Source organism: Podarcis muralis, chromosome 11 (genome assembly GCF_964188315.1).
Source record: "Podarcis muralis chromosome 11, rPodMur119.hap1.1, whole genome shotgun sequence".
Lineage (NCBI taxonomy): Eukaryota > Metazoa > Chordata > Lepidosauria > Squamata > Lacertidae > Podarcis > Podarcis muralis.
In genome coordinates this window covers 54,615,064-54,631,201 of record NC_135665.1, presented here as the reverse complement: position 1 = coordinate 54,631,201, position 16,138 = coordinate 54,615,064, and the positions used below count along the sequence as shown (strand labels likewise).

The following is a 16,138-nucleotide window of genomic DNA, read 5'->3' as shown; positions in this document are numbered from 1 at the left end:
ATAGCCGCTCGGGTGCATGGAGTGGTGCTCACGCTCTGCAGCTGGGGGGTGGAGCAAGTTGCCCACAGGGGCAGAGCGAACCGCTGGTGGTGGACATTCGGTGTGCCACCCGCCCATGACTCCCAAGCCTCCCCCAGCTGTCAAAACCAAGGGGAAAGGGGGAATGCCATGGTAAAGCAGCGCAACTCCCCCCTTCCCCTGATGGCTTGGGGTAGGCTTGGGAGTCGTGGGCGGGAGGCACGCCAAATGTCACCCGGAGAGGTCCGCCCCCACTGCACCCCACTTCCTCCACCCCTGCCTGTGACCTACACCAGCTCCTGTGTTTTTTTGCTTGGATTCTAACGATTGTGGTCATCAGTCTATAGCAGGGGTGGCCAACTCCCAAGAGTCTGCGATCTGCTCACAGAGTTGAAAACTGGCAGTGAGCTACCCCCTTTTGGGGGGTTCAGGTCAAAGTTCTTGAGCTTTTTTTAGGAAGGAGGGCCTTTTTTGGGGTTCAGGGCAAAGTTTTTGAGCTTCTTGGGGGGGAGCCAGTGATCTACCGGTGATCTGCCACTGATGTCCACTGGTCTACCGGTAGATCATGATCTAGGTAGACATGCCTGGTCTATAGCGATACTGGCGAGTAATCATTCGTTGTTCTGTAACACCCGTTTCCATTGGGACAGAAGAGCCCTAGGCTGGGCCCTTGAATGTGCTGCAGGAAATGTCATTCCCCTCCATGTCCCACCGCAGTAGAAAGTGTGCAGAATCACATCTCTGGGTTGTATCTGACTAATTCTACTCAGAGTAAGCCCATTGGAATCCATGAAAACGACTAACTTAAATGCATTTTTAAATGGGTCCATTCAGAGTAGGGCTTGGTGACATACAAGCCTTCATCTCCTTTTTTCTTGGTGGTTTTGCTATTTGTGCTGACCTAGGAGGTGATGTAGACAGGACAATTAGAGGAAGCCCATGGAAGAAGGCAGGTGGATGGAAGGAGATGCCAAATCTGGTCCTGAGCGTCCCACCGGCAAATGTTTCATTACCTGAAGGGGACATGTGCTTCCTTGCTGCATGTTGTTGTTTAAAGTGTTTGCATTACAAAGAAAGTGAAAGATAGGTCACATGCTGAAAAGTAGGCTTTGATGGGGACGGATGTTGTTCTTTAAAGAGGAGGTGGTGAAAAAGAAACCATGTGTAGAGAACAGAACACAGGTACTCAGCTGAAACTCCTTCTGTGGGTCTGACCTTCATAGAAAGTGTGTCATATTTATGTTGTCTATTTGAATTCTCACCTTATTGTTATTCTGGAGGCAGAATAATCTTGGCTAATTGACTGATACTGAAGGGAGAAAGGTAAAATTAAAATAAATGCATTTTTTAAAAATAAAAATAAACCATCGTTATGAAAACAGATGGGGAGACAGGGGCAGGTGGCTAATTCCAGCATAGCCTTTCTCTCTATCTCTTTAACTTTGATCCTAAAAATAATCTTTGTTCCTAACCTGTCAATTTTCAATTACATGCATATAAATGCAAATCAGGGGCTGATTCACACAGGTATTATGGCAGAGGTGGGGAACCTTTTTTGAGGTTCATGGGGCACGTTCTATAGGTGAGTGGGGGTCAGCGACAAAAGTTGGTGGAGTAATGGATGTGACTCTCACCTTTGTGCAGCACATTTCTTTCCAGCCATGCAAAAGTTAAAGGGCGTGCGCCATGGTTCTTTCATTTTTCTAGGACAAAGACTTTCCAATGCAATCTTGCTGTTGATCAAATCTGTGTTTCTTTGTGCATGTCATTTGATATCCTGCCACTGAGATTCATATGCAGCAGTTGTTTTATTATTAACAATGTGATTATGATCTGACATATTGCAAGTCACATTGTACCTATGATGGCTTTCAGCATTCTCTGATCTTTTTCTTTCTGCATTTTTGTACATCCAGAAAACCATTTAGGGCTGTCAACATTCACATTACATTTAAGTGCTGATATTCACCTAGCTTTCAGACAGTCACTGTAAACGGTATATTTATTTGTTATGAAATAAAATAATAAATAAGCAACATATGGAAAGGGATACTTTAGGAATTAATTATTTGCAAATTCCAATATGAACATACCTGGTCCATGACTCCCTGGACTGAGGGTAGCTGAATCTGGCAATCTGGGTTTCTGATTTTCCCCATCTTAAATGCAATTAATATTTCCACATCATTTGAGGATAATACCTCAATAATAAGCTGAAAAAGTTCCAATGAAAATTCATCACTTTAATGTGATTTCCTTTAATATTCACATTTTTGTATGCAATTTTACATAATATACACACTTCCCCAAAACAGTTTAATATAACACATTTTTTTGCATGCTATTGTCACTGACATACACATTTCTATGTATGCATTGCCCTAATATACACATTTTTGAACATGGTATTTGGCTTGAGAACTGCCTTGTAAAATTTGAAGAAGCGCATTTCAGTTAACATATATTGGAAAGTGTGAGATAGGTCAGTGCGCCTTAAAATACAAAGTTCTTCCAATTGCTTCCCAACCTTGGACTATTGTTCAGATTGGAACACAGTTACCCTTCGGATTTTTCACTTCTCCAGATTTTGGCAATGTGCCAGTTTTCAGCCCAAAGCAATGCTTAAAGTTGTGTATGTTTAGGATAAAATAAATTCAAAATGCATTATGTGGCAGAAAAATGCATTTAAGTACAAATTTGCACAGTTATGTTTTTATTCACCCACCACCACCACACACACAGAGTAATGCATAAATAGAACATAATGGACTTAAAGGTAAAGGGACCCCTGACCATTAGGTCCAGTCATGGCTTACTCTGGGGTTGCAGCACTCATCTCACTTTATTGGCCGAGGGAGCCGGCGTACAGCTTCCGGGTCATGTGGCCAGCATGACTAAACCACTTCTGCCAAACCAGAGCAGCATACGGAAATGCCATTTACCTTCCCGCTGGAGCGGTACCTATTTATCTACTTGCACTTTGACGTGCTTTCGAACTGCTAGGTTGGCAGGAGCAGGGACCGAGCAACGGGAGCTCATCCCGTCACAGGGATTCGAATTGCGACCTTCTGATCAGCAAGTCCACGCTCTGTGGTTTAACCCACAGTGCCACCTGCATCCCAATAATGGACTTATGCGAGTGCAAAACTCACATGGACCAGAAGTGTGTTGATCCACCCACACCTTGCCCCTCCCCATTGGTGCCAGGAAGTTCAGCTGCTCCTGCTCGCAATTCTACCTGTCACCTGTGCTCAGAATGATGACTTTCCTCTTAAGAACTGCTGTGTATGTCACACACCTCACTTTTGGCAAGCCTACAGTTTGTGTGTGTGGTTGTTTTACATGGAAGTCTGGTTCCCACATTCAGCTTCTGCTCTTTTACACAGATGCCAACCCAGTGGGGGAGCGATAGAGGCCATCTTTTGTGATAGAGTCATTTAATTCATCACTGGGAACAGCCTAGAGGAAGTTGTATAATTCATTGCAGTTGCCACCTAGATGTTTGAGTGCTTGACAGCAAATTGCTGTTCTTTGGGTGTGCATTTAAAAAAAAAAAAAGTTTGGTGTTGGACTAGAATGAAAGCAAACACAAATGAAGACAAAATCCTAAAGAGCTATGGGGATGCCATTGTAAACTGTCTCCATTCTCCCCCTTATAAATGATGGATTGCTTTTCCCTGGCTATTTAATCTGATCTTCAAACAATGCCACTCTGATTCCTCTGAGATGTTGAGAACGGCGGGATGCACAGATGGTAGGGGGAACCTGGTATAAATACAAATTGAGCCCTGGACTTCATCACACTGAGAAGAACATAGCCCTCTCTGTTTTAAAACCTTGTCAATAAATGGACACCATCCCTGTCTCACACGGCATGAGGGCTGCATTCCCCAGCTGTTCTGTTTGAGCCCGTCCACAGGCCACAGACGGGGTGTTACCCCTAGCAACTGCGACAAATCTGTTTGGTGCTGAAATACAGACAATGGCCTATTAAAGCCACCCCTGGCTGTTGGAGGATATTTATGGGAGCCTAATGAACTTTTGATATAGTCTTCTGAGTGGTGGCCAGTTCCTCCTTTTGCAGATATTCTGTCTTCCAATTCCAAGTCTAGACTAATTGGCTAGAGTTTAGGTTCACAAAGCCTCTCCTCTTCCACGAGGGGAGGGGTTGTGAGTGGGAATCACTTCCTGCACTTGCGGGGGGACGTGGCAGAGCCCCTGCATCACTGGAATCCTGTGCCCGCATCACACACCCTAGCCAGCCAATCTGGCTGCCTGGGGGGGGGGTAGCTGTTTAAAAATGGTCGCGGGCACACGAGCACTGCCTTTTTGTTCCAGCTTCCTCGGATCACCCTCCCTCCCTCCCTCTAGGTTTTGCTTCTGCACCTAACCTTGCTATGGACTTCAGTTGGTCACCTTGGTTGTCCAAGGGGTCTGGTAGGAATTCTTTCTATTTGGCAGATTGGCACCAGCCACTTGGTTTCTTGCCTACCTCGTAGCAAATTGTCACAACTTTGTAAGGTTTGGCAGTTAGGCACTGGAAAATGTGTTGTGTGTTGGAGAGGAGGTTGTGGCCATCACCTACCCCTCCCCTTGAAGGATATTCCATTAAAGAAATCTGGTGGTCATGGTTTCTGTCCGATGCCCAGGTGGTGGCTAGGGCCATGTCATGACCCTCCAGTGACTCTAAGGGAAAGCTTCCAGTTGATTTGAATCAACAAGGTCCCCCTACAGGTTGTTAACCCTGCAGAGCTGGCAGGAGTCAAGTATAGTCTGTTCTGAGCCAGTGCGTAAATCAATACCACTCACATTCTGTAACCAATAAAGTTGTGGCCTTTTTTAGCCCATTAACCTAAAATGCTTGTGTCCATATGTCTTATTTCATCACAAAGCGGGGAGTGGGGCCTCCACTCACAAGTTTATTTTCCAAGCAGTAAATTCACTGTAAGTCCAGATAGCCACTCAGATAATCATCCCCAAATCCAAAGTTCAGAACTGATGATTGGTGATAAAAGCTCACAGATCCCTAGAGATGAAGTTTACCATAGTTCAAAATCTACTCTTTTCAAAATTCATACCAATATCCATTCAAGAGCCAGTCAGTTTCAGTGTCTGTGAATGGTCTAATCCAGACAGATTCTCACGGTTTCCATTTAAACCAACAGTCCATTGTCTTTTAGATATTTCTGTATATTATATTCCATCAGACACGGTTTCCCTCAAAGCATTGCAGATTAAGTATGGCAGACTGTCCCTGGTAGCAGTAGGTCAAACAGTAATTTAAAGAGCTTAATGAACTTTTGATATAGTCTTGTGAATTAGGATAGAAGGATCTGTCAGTTTCAGCTTACAGTTTCTCATTATCCTGCTCTTAAATTCAGTTCTCCCCATTTTGCAGCAAATCGTGAATTAACCCCTCAAAAAACCTCATGAAATCTCATCAGCATTTTAAGTGCGAATTTTTCCTAATGACCTCAATTTTATTTTGACTAACGTACCCAGTTTTGCAAGCAATTTCCCTTAATACAATGCATTTTTGTATGATAGATTTCACCAAAATCTTGTATTTTTTTATGCACGCTCTCCCATAATATATGCATTTTTAGAAAAACTGCTTGATTGGAAAACAGCTTCACAGAATTCAGATAAGTGTGAGTTCCAAAAGGTTCCCTGAGGTTCAGTTCACATATTCAGTTCAGAAGGTGAGAATGTGATAGATTCTGCATTATGTGTGCTGAATCGAATGTCTCCCCCATCCCTGCTTGTGAGTGGAGACCAACTCATCCTTTTGCAATAGTTGTGTTGAAGAAAAGGTGCTAATGGTAGATGACTGGTTCATGGAGAAGCAGGAACAGGCACATGCGGGGAAAAGCCTTTTGAGGCAACTGAGCACACTTCCCTCATGCATTTATTGAATTGGTGTTGCTGAGCTACAGCTTCCATCTTCCCTGATCATTGGCCATAGTGGCTGGGTCTAATGGGAGTCCAGCAATGACTGTGTGGAGGCTGTGCATTCCCATCCCTGGTATAGTCCCTCCACCGAAACAGGAAAGCTGGCCATTTAAGGTTCTCAGTTGAGTGAAGAGTACTGTGTTAGAATTCCTGATCTATGATTGCAGTCATAGGATTGTTGTCTTTCACATGACGGTGTATGTTTTGACTCCACAGAGTGGGAAGTGACGGAGACAGGATGTTTGTGTTACTGTGTTCCGTGAAGTGGGACTATTGTCCTTTGTTCTTTTTATCTTTGCTGTCGGATGCTAGAGAGAGAGGGAGCCATGTTGAAGTGCTCTCTGTGTGTTTAAATGTAAATAAAGTAGATTAGCCAAAATGCTGAGTTGCTGAGGTCTGTCACGCATGATGTGCAAACTCTGCGGATCCCTAAGTGTGCCGGTGTCAGTTGGAATCGGTGGCAATGATGTTCGGGCAGAAGAAAGCTCTTGAGCTCCCGAATGATCGACCAGGAGGGAGGGAACATGCCAGTTGGGCATGTGTCTCTACCAGGGTCCTACTCGAGTGTAGGCTGAACTCCTGACAACTGTAGGTGCTTCTTTTGTTGATCTACAGCATATGAGGATGTAGGATGCATGGGGATGGAAAACTGTGGCCCTCTAAAGGATGTTGGACTCCCAACTCCCATCAGCCCTAGCCAGCATGGCCAGCGGTCAGAAATGATGAGTGCTGTAGTCATTAACATCTGATAGGGCACCAGGAGACCCACCCCTGATGTATGGAGTGGGGCAGAGAATGCACAGAATGAGGCTGCAAAAAACTCAATATCCCCCATTGTGTTTCTATGACTGAACACAGCTCAAGTCTTTCAGCCTCTTCTTAAATGGCTTTTGCCGACTTGTAGCAGTAAACTTGAGTGGCTCTGAGGCTATTAAAACAACAGGCAATGAGAAGCATGTCCCTGAGGAAACTTCCTTCCCCAGAAGTGAACTAGCAAATAATCATAGTGAAAATCATTTGCTTTAGCTCTGTTTTGTTTTGCTATTCAGATATAGGCTCAGAGAAGCATTTTTTTTTTATTATTCCATAGAGTAACACATTGGGCAGTGGGGGGAGAAGAGAAAGTCAGCCAAGGCAAATTTGAAATAATCAGCTTTTCCCACACCTGATGTATAACCAGTAGGATAATTGTCAACAGTATTTCATAACACTTTCCTCGCTAGCTAGAAACTTAGCTGGAGGATGCATGCTCAATCCTGGGCATGTGAGAAAAATATTAATTAGTAGCTCCAGGCATTGTTTGCAGGAGCTAACTTACAAGTGCCATGATAAAGAAAACCACGTCTTACCAAAATATTGTGCTAGACAGACCCCACGCTGTACTGGCTTTATCAGACGGAGAAAGGATCATAGGCTGCACAGGAATTACTTGCAAAAAAATACCTTGTTATGAATCGTAGGCAAATCTTCCCACCTCTTACAAAAACTTCATTTCAGTACAGCTTGCAGGGAGATGCTCCCAGTGGGTTGAGTCAGATCTACTGGCAAGGTGTAAAAGCAGAGGTAACTGGTGTGATCCACTCCAGATGTTGTTGGACTCCATCTCCCAGCAGCCCAAGCTATCGTAGTCAGTGGTCAGGGACTATGGGAGCTGTAGCTCGACAACATGTGGAGGACACCATGCTGCTTAAAGCTGTGTGCAGTGTCAGCTCACAAACTGTTGACAGGGATGGGGAACCTCTGGTCCTCCAGATGTTGTCAGACTACAGCATCTATCAGCCCTTGACAGCATGGCCAATGGTCAAGGGTAATGGGAGTTATATTCTGGCAACATCTGAAAGCCACCCTTGATAATCTAGGAGACCCAAGAGCTAAAGGGGAAATTGTGGAATTCCTATAGATGTCTGTTTGGCCATTGTAGGCCTTTGGTCTGAAACAAAAGGGCTGTTCTTGTGTTCTTAGGGCACTTGCAGACCACAATAAATAAGGAATCCTGCTTTGCCCAGGCTTCTACTTGCAGGGACTCCAAAGTCTTGGTTACCAGATTTTTTTCCCAATGAATCCAGGGACACTTTTCTTTCTTTTTTCTTTTTTTGAAGCTGAGTAGCAGCAGGGAGTCAGTAGTGGGGATGGTGAGGCAAAAGACCCTGGGCCCAAGCACACATGCATATTGTATAAAGGTGCAAATCCTTTTTTTCATACCCTGTGGAACATAAATGCGCAGAGTTTGTAAAAAAAACTGGGCAACGGTGTGACACCTGCCCATGACTCCTGAGCCTTCCCCAATCTCCTGCCCCCTTCCGCCTTTGTTTTGACAGATCGAGGGAGGCTCAGAAGTCACAGGTGGCCAGCCGTTGCCCAGTTTTTTAAAACTTCTGCACATTTATGTTTCACAGGATGCAAAAGAAGGGTTTTGCACCTTGCCTTGCAGAGAAATCTCACGCCTTGTCCCCTCCTGGGCAATGGCCACCCGCCTGTGACTCCCAAGCCTCCCCCAATCTGTCAAAACAAAGGGGGAAGGGGGCAGGAGATCTGTACCGCCGGACATCCCCGGTTCCTCTTCGGCAGTGGCGGCGGCAGCGAGCAGCTCCTGAAGCCAGCCAGAGCTAACTGCACTACCAGGCTGGCTCTGGGCTGCTGAGGCTGCCACTGCCACGTTTCCTGGGCACAGATTTGCAAATCTGGGGGCTGTCCCCGGGAACTGGGGACGTCTGGTAACCCTATCCAAAGAGGATTCAGGAGAAGCAGAATTGGAGGAGCAGAAAGAAAGCATGGTCAGGCAGTCAAGGAAGTTGGGGTAGAATCCATTGGTTTTGCATCAGCAGGTATAGAAGATCCCTAAAATTGCAGCACTTCTGTTGTGAGTGATCATCTGAGACCTTGATAGGGATCTTGGCCTAAAAGCAGTCCTTTGGCACAAAGGACCCTCATCCTAAAGATCGTAAAGAGGGTGGTACTCAAAACCTCCTTGCCGCCGCCCTAAGCTAGGTTTAGAACACTTTTCTGCAGTTCCGCCATGTCTGGATGAAGGGTTGACAACTTACGATGATGTAACCCACACCTAACAAACTTTCTCTTTTAGAATCTAAGTACATGCATCTCTGACACCCATATTTTTATTTCCTCCACCTTCAGTGTGTCCACAATTAGAATCCCCACATTTTCTGTGCCTAAAAACAATCATATGCTATAAATTTATGTTGCAGTTCAATGCTTCAGGTTCAATGTCAATAACTTCTACTTAAGTTTTAGGGCTATGTGCAGTTTCTGCCTCCCTTTTCTCATATTTGTTCTCCCCCCCCCCCCCAGAACGCTGATCAATAAGGCCTTGGGTTTTCATTGTTACAGCACTGACCTCATCTCACTCACCTTATCCTTACATTGTATTACCCGTGTCCTTTTTATTCAGGCTACTATGTGTTAACAGGGACATTTTGCTCAAAGCAATAGTGCTATGGAGGTCATTTCAATGCACTTCATTCTCCAGGAGCAACTGTGGTTTTAATTTAAGGCTATATGTCCTCCCTCCCCCCCCCCCCCACTTGCCTGGGGAAAATGTCTGTTAATAAATAAAAATAAACAGGGCTTTTTTCTGAGTAGACATGCATAGGATCATCATTATTATTTATCTGTGCGCCGTTTCCCCCCACAAAGTTGTGCCTGAAGTGTCTCACAGCATAGCAATTGAACAAAAAGAATTCAAAAATATATTAGGAACCATCAGAAATAACCACAATGGCATGGATTCAGCTAAACCAGTGTGCTAGCAGAAGGCAGTTGCAAGGGCTCCCATTGTTCATGAAGGCTGACAGGAAAGTGCCTTGACCACTGCAGGTCAGGAAAAGGCCAGAGGCTTGAGATGCAATTGACTTTTACTCACAGAAAGTAACACAGCGAGTCCCTGGCTCGACTCCTTCAGCTTGAGATGTTTCTGGAAACTGAGCTCCAGCCCCACCTTCCCCCTTGAGCCTCTCATTCTGGAGCCCTCTCCAACAGACAAAGACTGTGACATTGGGGGGGGGGTGAGCTCCTCCTCTGGGCCTGTCTGGCCCATTGCTTGGCGACATGTAGGTTTCTCCTAGAGCAGGGTGTGAGAGGAGGAGAACCAGCAGCACTGAGCTGTCCTGCTGTGGGATGACAAGTGTACCCTCTGATTCCCCCCGTCTATGTCTGTGCTCACACTGAGGTGCTCAGCCTCCAGCCCTGTCCTGGAAGCCTTCTTCTGACCCCTCTCTCCAGCTTACTGCTTCCAGCACCTCCCATCTCATTCCTTCCCCAGCCTCCTCCCCATTGTCACACCACCAGGAGCAGGGGTCTAAGTCTTTGTCTTCCCGGTCCTCCTTGGGGGCTCCTCATTCACCCAGTTCCCCTCCCCTCCCCTCCCCTTCCCCCATATGCCCCCCAAATCCACTCTTGTGGGGAGGTCAGAACAAGCACACTGGGAAATGATAAGGGATTGTTCCATCTAGCGGACATTCAGCTTCGCTGATTGTCCACAAGTTCTACTAGTAAAAGAGAGGGAGAAAAACATTTCTCTGTCCCCCCTCTCCATACCATTCATAATATTATAAACGTCTACCATGTCACCTCATACTTGACTTTTCCTTAAAAAGAAAGTTTGAAATGCTGCAATCTTTCCTCATCCGGGAGCCGCTGGATAAACCTTGAAGTCTCTTCCAACTCTGTGATTCTCCATTTGTCATCCTGTAACCATCCCAACATGGGATGCAGGTGGCGCTGTGGGTAAAAGCCTCAGCGCCTAGAGCTTGCCGATCGAAAGGTCAGCGGTTCGAATCCCCACGGCGGGGTGCGCTCCCGTTGTTCGGTCCCAGTGCCTGCCAACCTAGCAGTTCGAAAGCACTCCCGGGTGCAAGTAGATAAATAGGGACCGCTTACTAGCGGGAAGGTAAATGGCATTTCCGTGTGCGGTTCTGGCTCGCCAGAGCAGCGATGTCACGCTGGCCACGTGACCCGGAAGTGTCTCCGGACAGCGCTGGCCCCCGGCCTCTTGAGTGAGATGGGCGCACAACCCCAGAGTCTGTCAAGACTGGCCCGTATGGACAGGGGTACCTTTACCTTTACCTTTAACCATCCCAACACATTAAGAGGAGGAATTCCTCCCATCTATCTAATACACAATCAAAATATAAAACCAAAAGCTCCAAAGCATATCAACATACAGAACAATGCAGATGGGCAGGGAGGGGGGAGAGTGGCTTTTTGACTTCCTGCCATATTCTCTTTATGTCCCATAGTAGGAAAATTTGATTACCCATATTTTAGCATGCATAACCAGTTTGTTATGCCCTTATGAGTCCACATAAGCACCAATAATAATAACAGTGACGATGCTAACTGTGAATTATTGCTTATGCATATTTTATGGCGCCCTTTAGTTTAACATCGTATAACCTTACACTGAATGTGTGAGTTGTAACAAACTTGCTTTAAAACCAAATTAGCCAAATGTTTATCTGGATTCAACTCTGACCCACAAATTGCCTTGCAGCAAATGCTGTTCTGATTATTCTGATTATTCTGGGACTACTTATTCCGTCCTTACAAGACATACCTTGTTTTTTCTCTGTACACCTGGGGTATGGAATCGCCTCAGACATTGATCCCTTCCTTGAATCCCTAGTTTCCCTCTGGGGGCAAAATGTGCACTGGGTTGTCCTGATATGCATGGGAGCAGGGCTTATTTCAGCCGCAACGCCATACCAGCACCTCTCAGTTGGGTGTCATTGCCATCATAAGAGAACAAGCAAGGCATTCATGGTAAGTTCTGGCACCTCTTTTTGTAGGAAAATGGGCCACCATTTCTGATTGACAAGTTAGAAAAGGTGGTAGGGAGGAGGGAAGACAAGGTCAACCAAACTATGGTGATGGAAAATGCCCCTCAGCCTTCATTGGACCTTTCCACTGAAGGCTGAGGGACATTCAGGGACATTCTTGGAGGTGCAATTCTTCAGGTTTTCAAGGAGGTGGTGAAGATAGTACTTACAAATTGTGATCCAAGAGCAGCTTTCTTTTTCTCTTTTCCTCCTAACCTTTGAAAGCATAGCCATGGCTCAGCTGAGCACCCATTTGCGGCACAGCTCCACTGCACTTTGGAAATGGAGTTGCAAATGGCCCTAGGAAGATGTTCCATGATGCTTTTCTCATCCACATCCACATCTCTTCTCAAAGCAATGAAGAGTGCAGGCTCCATTATTCATAGCTCCAATATTTAGAGCATGTGCCCACAAATTCAGGGACCATGACATGCTTCAGTGGAAGAAATGCTGGGTCACAGGTTGTTGTGCTACAACTTGGTGCATAGACGTGCACCTGTTAAAGCGTGGGCTTCTGCAACTTGCTATATTCTAGGTATTTTTGTTGACCTCAGTGGCTTTGTGTCTTTCCAAGCTAATAAATTCGATTTGTTAATCTGTGATTCAAACTGCAAACTCAGAACCAGGAGCAGCTTGAGTGAGCCATCACTGTGTCATCTGAACTGAGCCAGCGGCTCGTATTTCAGAATTTTGCAATAAAGAGAGGTGCCTATAACAAAGAAAATTGTTATAAGATATTAACTGCAGCAACAGTATATTACACCTTGGAAGTTAGATAAGATCTATAAAGCCAGCAATGGGTGAGGTTGGTGTTGTAATGACACCAAGGGAGACTTTTATAATATGTGGTGATATCTGTTATGGACAGGAAATGATTGAAGAAACTATGAACTGGTACACCCTGAGATCATCAGGTTGACCTGGTATATATGATCTTAATGAAGTAGATGCAAGTTAACAAGGTGAGAGAATGTTTAGTTATTAATTTTGTTAGCAGCTGCTAGACTGAATTTTCCAATGCAAAGGAAAATATCAGTGGTGCCTTTCAAACATGAATGGGTTGGGTAGGGAAACTTGGATATTTGTGAATTCCAATAGGAAATGAGCAGCTCTACCCTTCCTAACTAAAGTATGGGGTGGAATACTGATATATAGACAGAGTAATAGATAAAATACATTTAAAAAGCTTGTTTTCTAGAGAACGTGCTGCATTTCAAAATGCGTATTTAGTGAAAAAAATGTGTTCAGTGACACATATTTGATAGTCGAAATAAAATAAAATAAAATTTAAAGAATTCCTTCCAGTAGCACCTTAGAGACCAAATAAGTTAGTTATTGGTGTGACTAACTTAGTTGGTCTCTAAGGTGCTACTGGAAGGAATTATTTTATTTTGTTTTGTTTTGTTTTGTTTTGTTTCAACTACGGCAGACCAACACGGCTACCTACTTGCAACTAGAACATATTTGATAGGGTTATGCATGCCCCTCCCATCTGATTCAGGGCCTGAAGAGGGGCTTCAGTGTGGCTCCATTCTGATCCAGAATAATCCAGGACTCTCCCAACCCAGATCTGGGCCATGAACTGAATTTGAGGCCTTGCATAGTGTTTAATTACAGTCTTAAAACCCAATTAAGCATGCAGTCAGAAGCGAGAAGGAAAGGAGTCACAAGCAGGCTGACTGCATCTCTCCCCATCTCTCCTTTTGGCAGTCCTGGATGGCTCCAGGCGGGTCAGATATGACCTGGGCTAATCTAGGATTCCTTCAGCTCACTCATGCAAGCCCTGTGTCAATGCAAAATGACCTAATTAAGGTATCTGAAGAAGTGTGCATGCACACGAAAGCTCATACCAAGAACTAACTTAGTTGGTCTTTAAGGTGCTACTGGAAGGAATTTTTTTTGTTTTGACTATGGCAGACCAACACGGCTACCTATCTGTAACTGACCTAATTAGGTTCAGGATCTGGGATTCAGCTGGAATGGTTGCACAGCACTAATGTTTGGATACATATATAAATTTGTCATGCAGATTTTTTTAAAAAAATAGCAGCTAAATGCAAAATGGGACAGAACAGATTTGAATAGAGATGAAATTGATAATGGACTGGAATTAGATTTTTTTCCCCATTCTTAGAGTGCTGGTCCAGGAGCAATTCCTGAGAGAACAGGCTCTTGTTTCATTATTTACTGTTCGGAAAACTAGGCTAAGTTTTGTAACTTAAAGGGCAGCCTTGCGGATGGTGTTTCTTACTCTGATGAGAAACACTGACAGAAGGGTGATTAACTTTTCCCCTTGTCCCATTTCCTTGATCTGAATTGTCCCCTTTTAAAAATAAAAATAAAGCTCTTAGACATGTAGTTCAAAAAGATGCCTAGTTCTCTGACCTTTCTTTTTTCAGACAGAAGTCTAATACCGTAATTTTAGGAGGAGGATGATTGAGTAGGACAAACTCTTAGAGTCCTTCCTGCTCACCTCCCTAGTGCTACTGCTCCCTTTCAAATTGCAATGGCTGCTTTTAAGTTTGAAGAACATGTTGGGTAATCTGAACTTCCATGTCTCATCTGTGTAGTAACCCCCTCTCCCCAAAAAAGTCCCTGTTTCCTGTGCAATGAGTTGCAAAGAAGAAGATGCAATGGGGGAAAAATAGCATTCAACTCAAAACCTCCTTCAACAAGCTTCTAAAAATAAAACCCGTCATCTAACTCAAGCACCATTTGGGTGTTTTTCCTCTTGGCTCTGCTGGTTGCAAGAGGAGGAGGAATAAATGGAATATGTCAGTCTCTGAATCTTGCCTATTAGTGTGTCACTTCTTACTTTGTGACACAACATGATGCTATGTATTATTTATAAAGAGGAGCAGGTTTGGCTTATCGTATGTTTACTTGTTACTTTATTGCAACAACTTCTACCACACTTGGTCTGTAAGCGATGTACAGTAAGGTTAAAAAGATGCAATAGATGTAAAACCAGTCAAAACTAACCATGCAATCAGAAAGCCTACTTAAAATGTCTAATGCAATAGAAAGGTTCTCACTAAGCGCTGGAAGTGCAACAGAAAAGGGAGCTTGTCTGATTCCACATAATGGGTACAAACGATAATGATGAACACAAGGCTCCTGGTAGATGCAAGTTTTGTGCCCAAACCACAGGAGACCATGAACTCAGCTGTGTTGGAATTGAGAAATGTAAATAATGATCAGGGGGAAAAGAACGGAATTTGGCAGAACTAACTCTACTGTACTTTAAGTACATCTTTCATTGGCATCCATCTGTCTCAAGAGACAATGGAGTACTGCCAGGAGTGAAGTCAAACAGCCTTAGCAGCACGGAAGCAACCTCCCTGGGGCACAAGCCTGGGCAGTGTGTATGGAGGTCCTGGACTGCCCAGATGACAAGACCCACCATCTCGGCTTTGCTGATGTGGTCCAAAGGAAAGGAGAGCAATATGCTTGGAACCAGCTTGGCTGCAGGAAATGCTAGAAGGAGGTCTGCAAGGCACCATTCAACCACTCCAGATTTGTGTATGGTTACTCCTTAGCAGCAAAGGTTTAGGACTAAAATTTTCCTGCTCCTGGATGGGCTATCTTCCCAGGTTGATGAGCTACGCCTGCCCCTCACTTCCCTCTGTGGCACATGCAGAAACTGCCTTCTTGACTGTTGGGCCCACTATTGGTCTTGTCTGATCACTCCACCGTAGAAGTCCCCAACTCATTGGCTACACTCACCTAGTTAGCCCGCCAATCAAGGCTGTTTCCCATGGTGTGGCCACTGTCACATGATGGCAACTTGTAAGAGCCACAAGTGAGAGCTGAGTGCAGGAACAAACTGCCACAGAAGGAGAGCAATGTGTCCCCCACCAGAGGTACCAACCCTCTCCTAACGCTCTCCTATACTTTAACACAATTGTCTGACATTCCCAATGCCCAATCCCTCCCCTCAGCTACTCCCCCACCAATGGAGCTATAAGCATGTGTTTGAGAACATGTTCAACCACATCTGAGAGAGTGGGACTAGACTAGAAATAAGTGGCTTGTTTGAAGGCTACAATGTGGGTTTCAGCAGAATCACAGGGACATCATTACTGGGAAACTTCAGAGGGCTGGCGGGATAGAAAGACTAATTACACAATTTGCCCTAACACTCCAGGATCTTTTAAAATTTAATTTGTGCCTGGATTTGCAGTGCTAAAGTACTTGCACACAAGTAGCAGAAGTAATGTACTACTTAGTCCCCTCTTAGCCAGTTGTGGACAATTAAGTACAATGATTAACACCCTTTAATATACAGAAGAATTTCTAGAGCTACAGATTACTGTGTTGCATTGTGTTGGGGG

The 16,138-nt window shown here is 44.7% G+C and overlaps 1 protein-coding gene across 3 annotated transcripts in view; it reads left to right on the top strand.

Moving 5' to 3' along the window:
* Positions 1 to 16,138, top strand: part of DCC (DCC netrin 1 receptor) — a 928,036-nt gene that overhangs the window by 586,692 nt on the left and 325,206 nt on the right. The gene's annotated exons all lie outside the window — the stretch shown is intronic.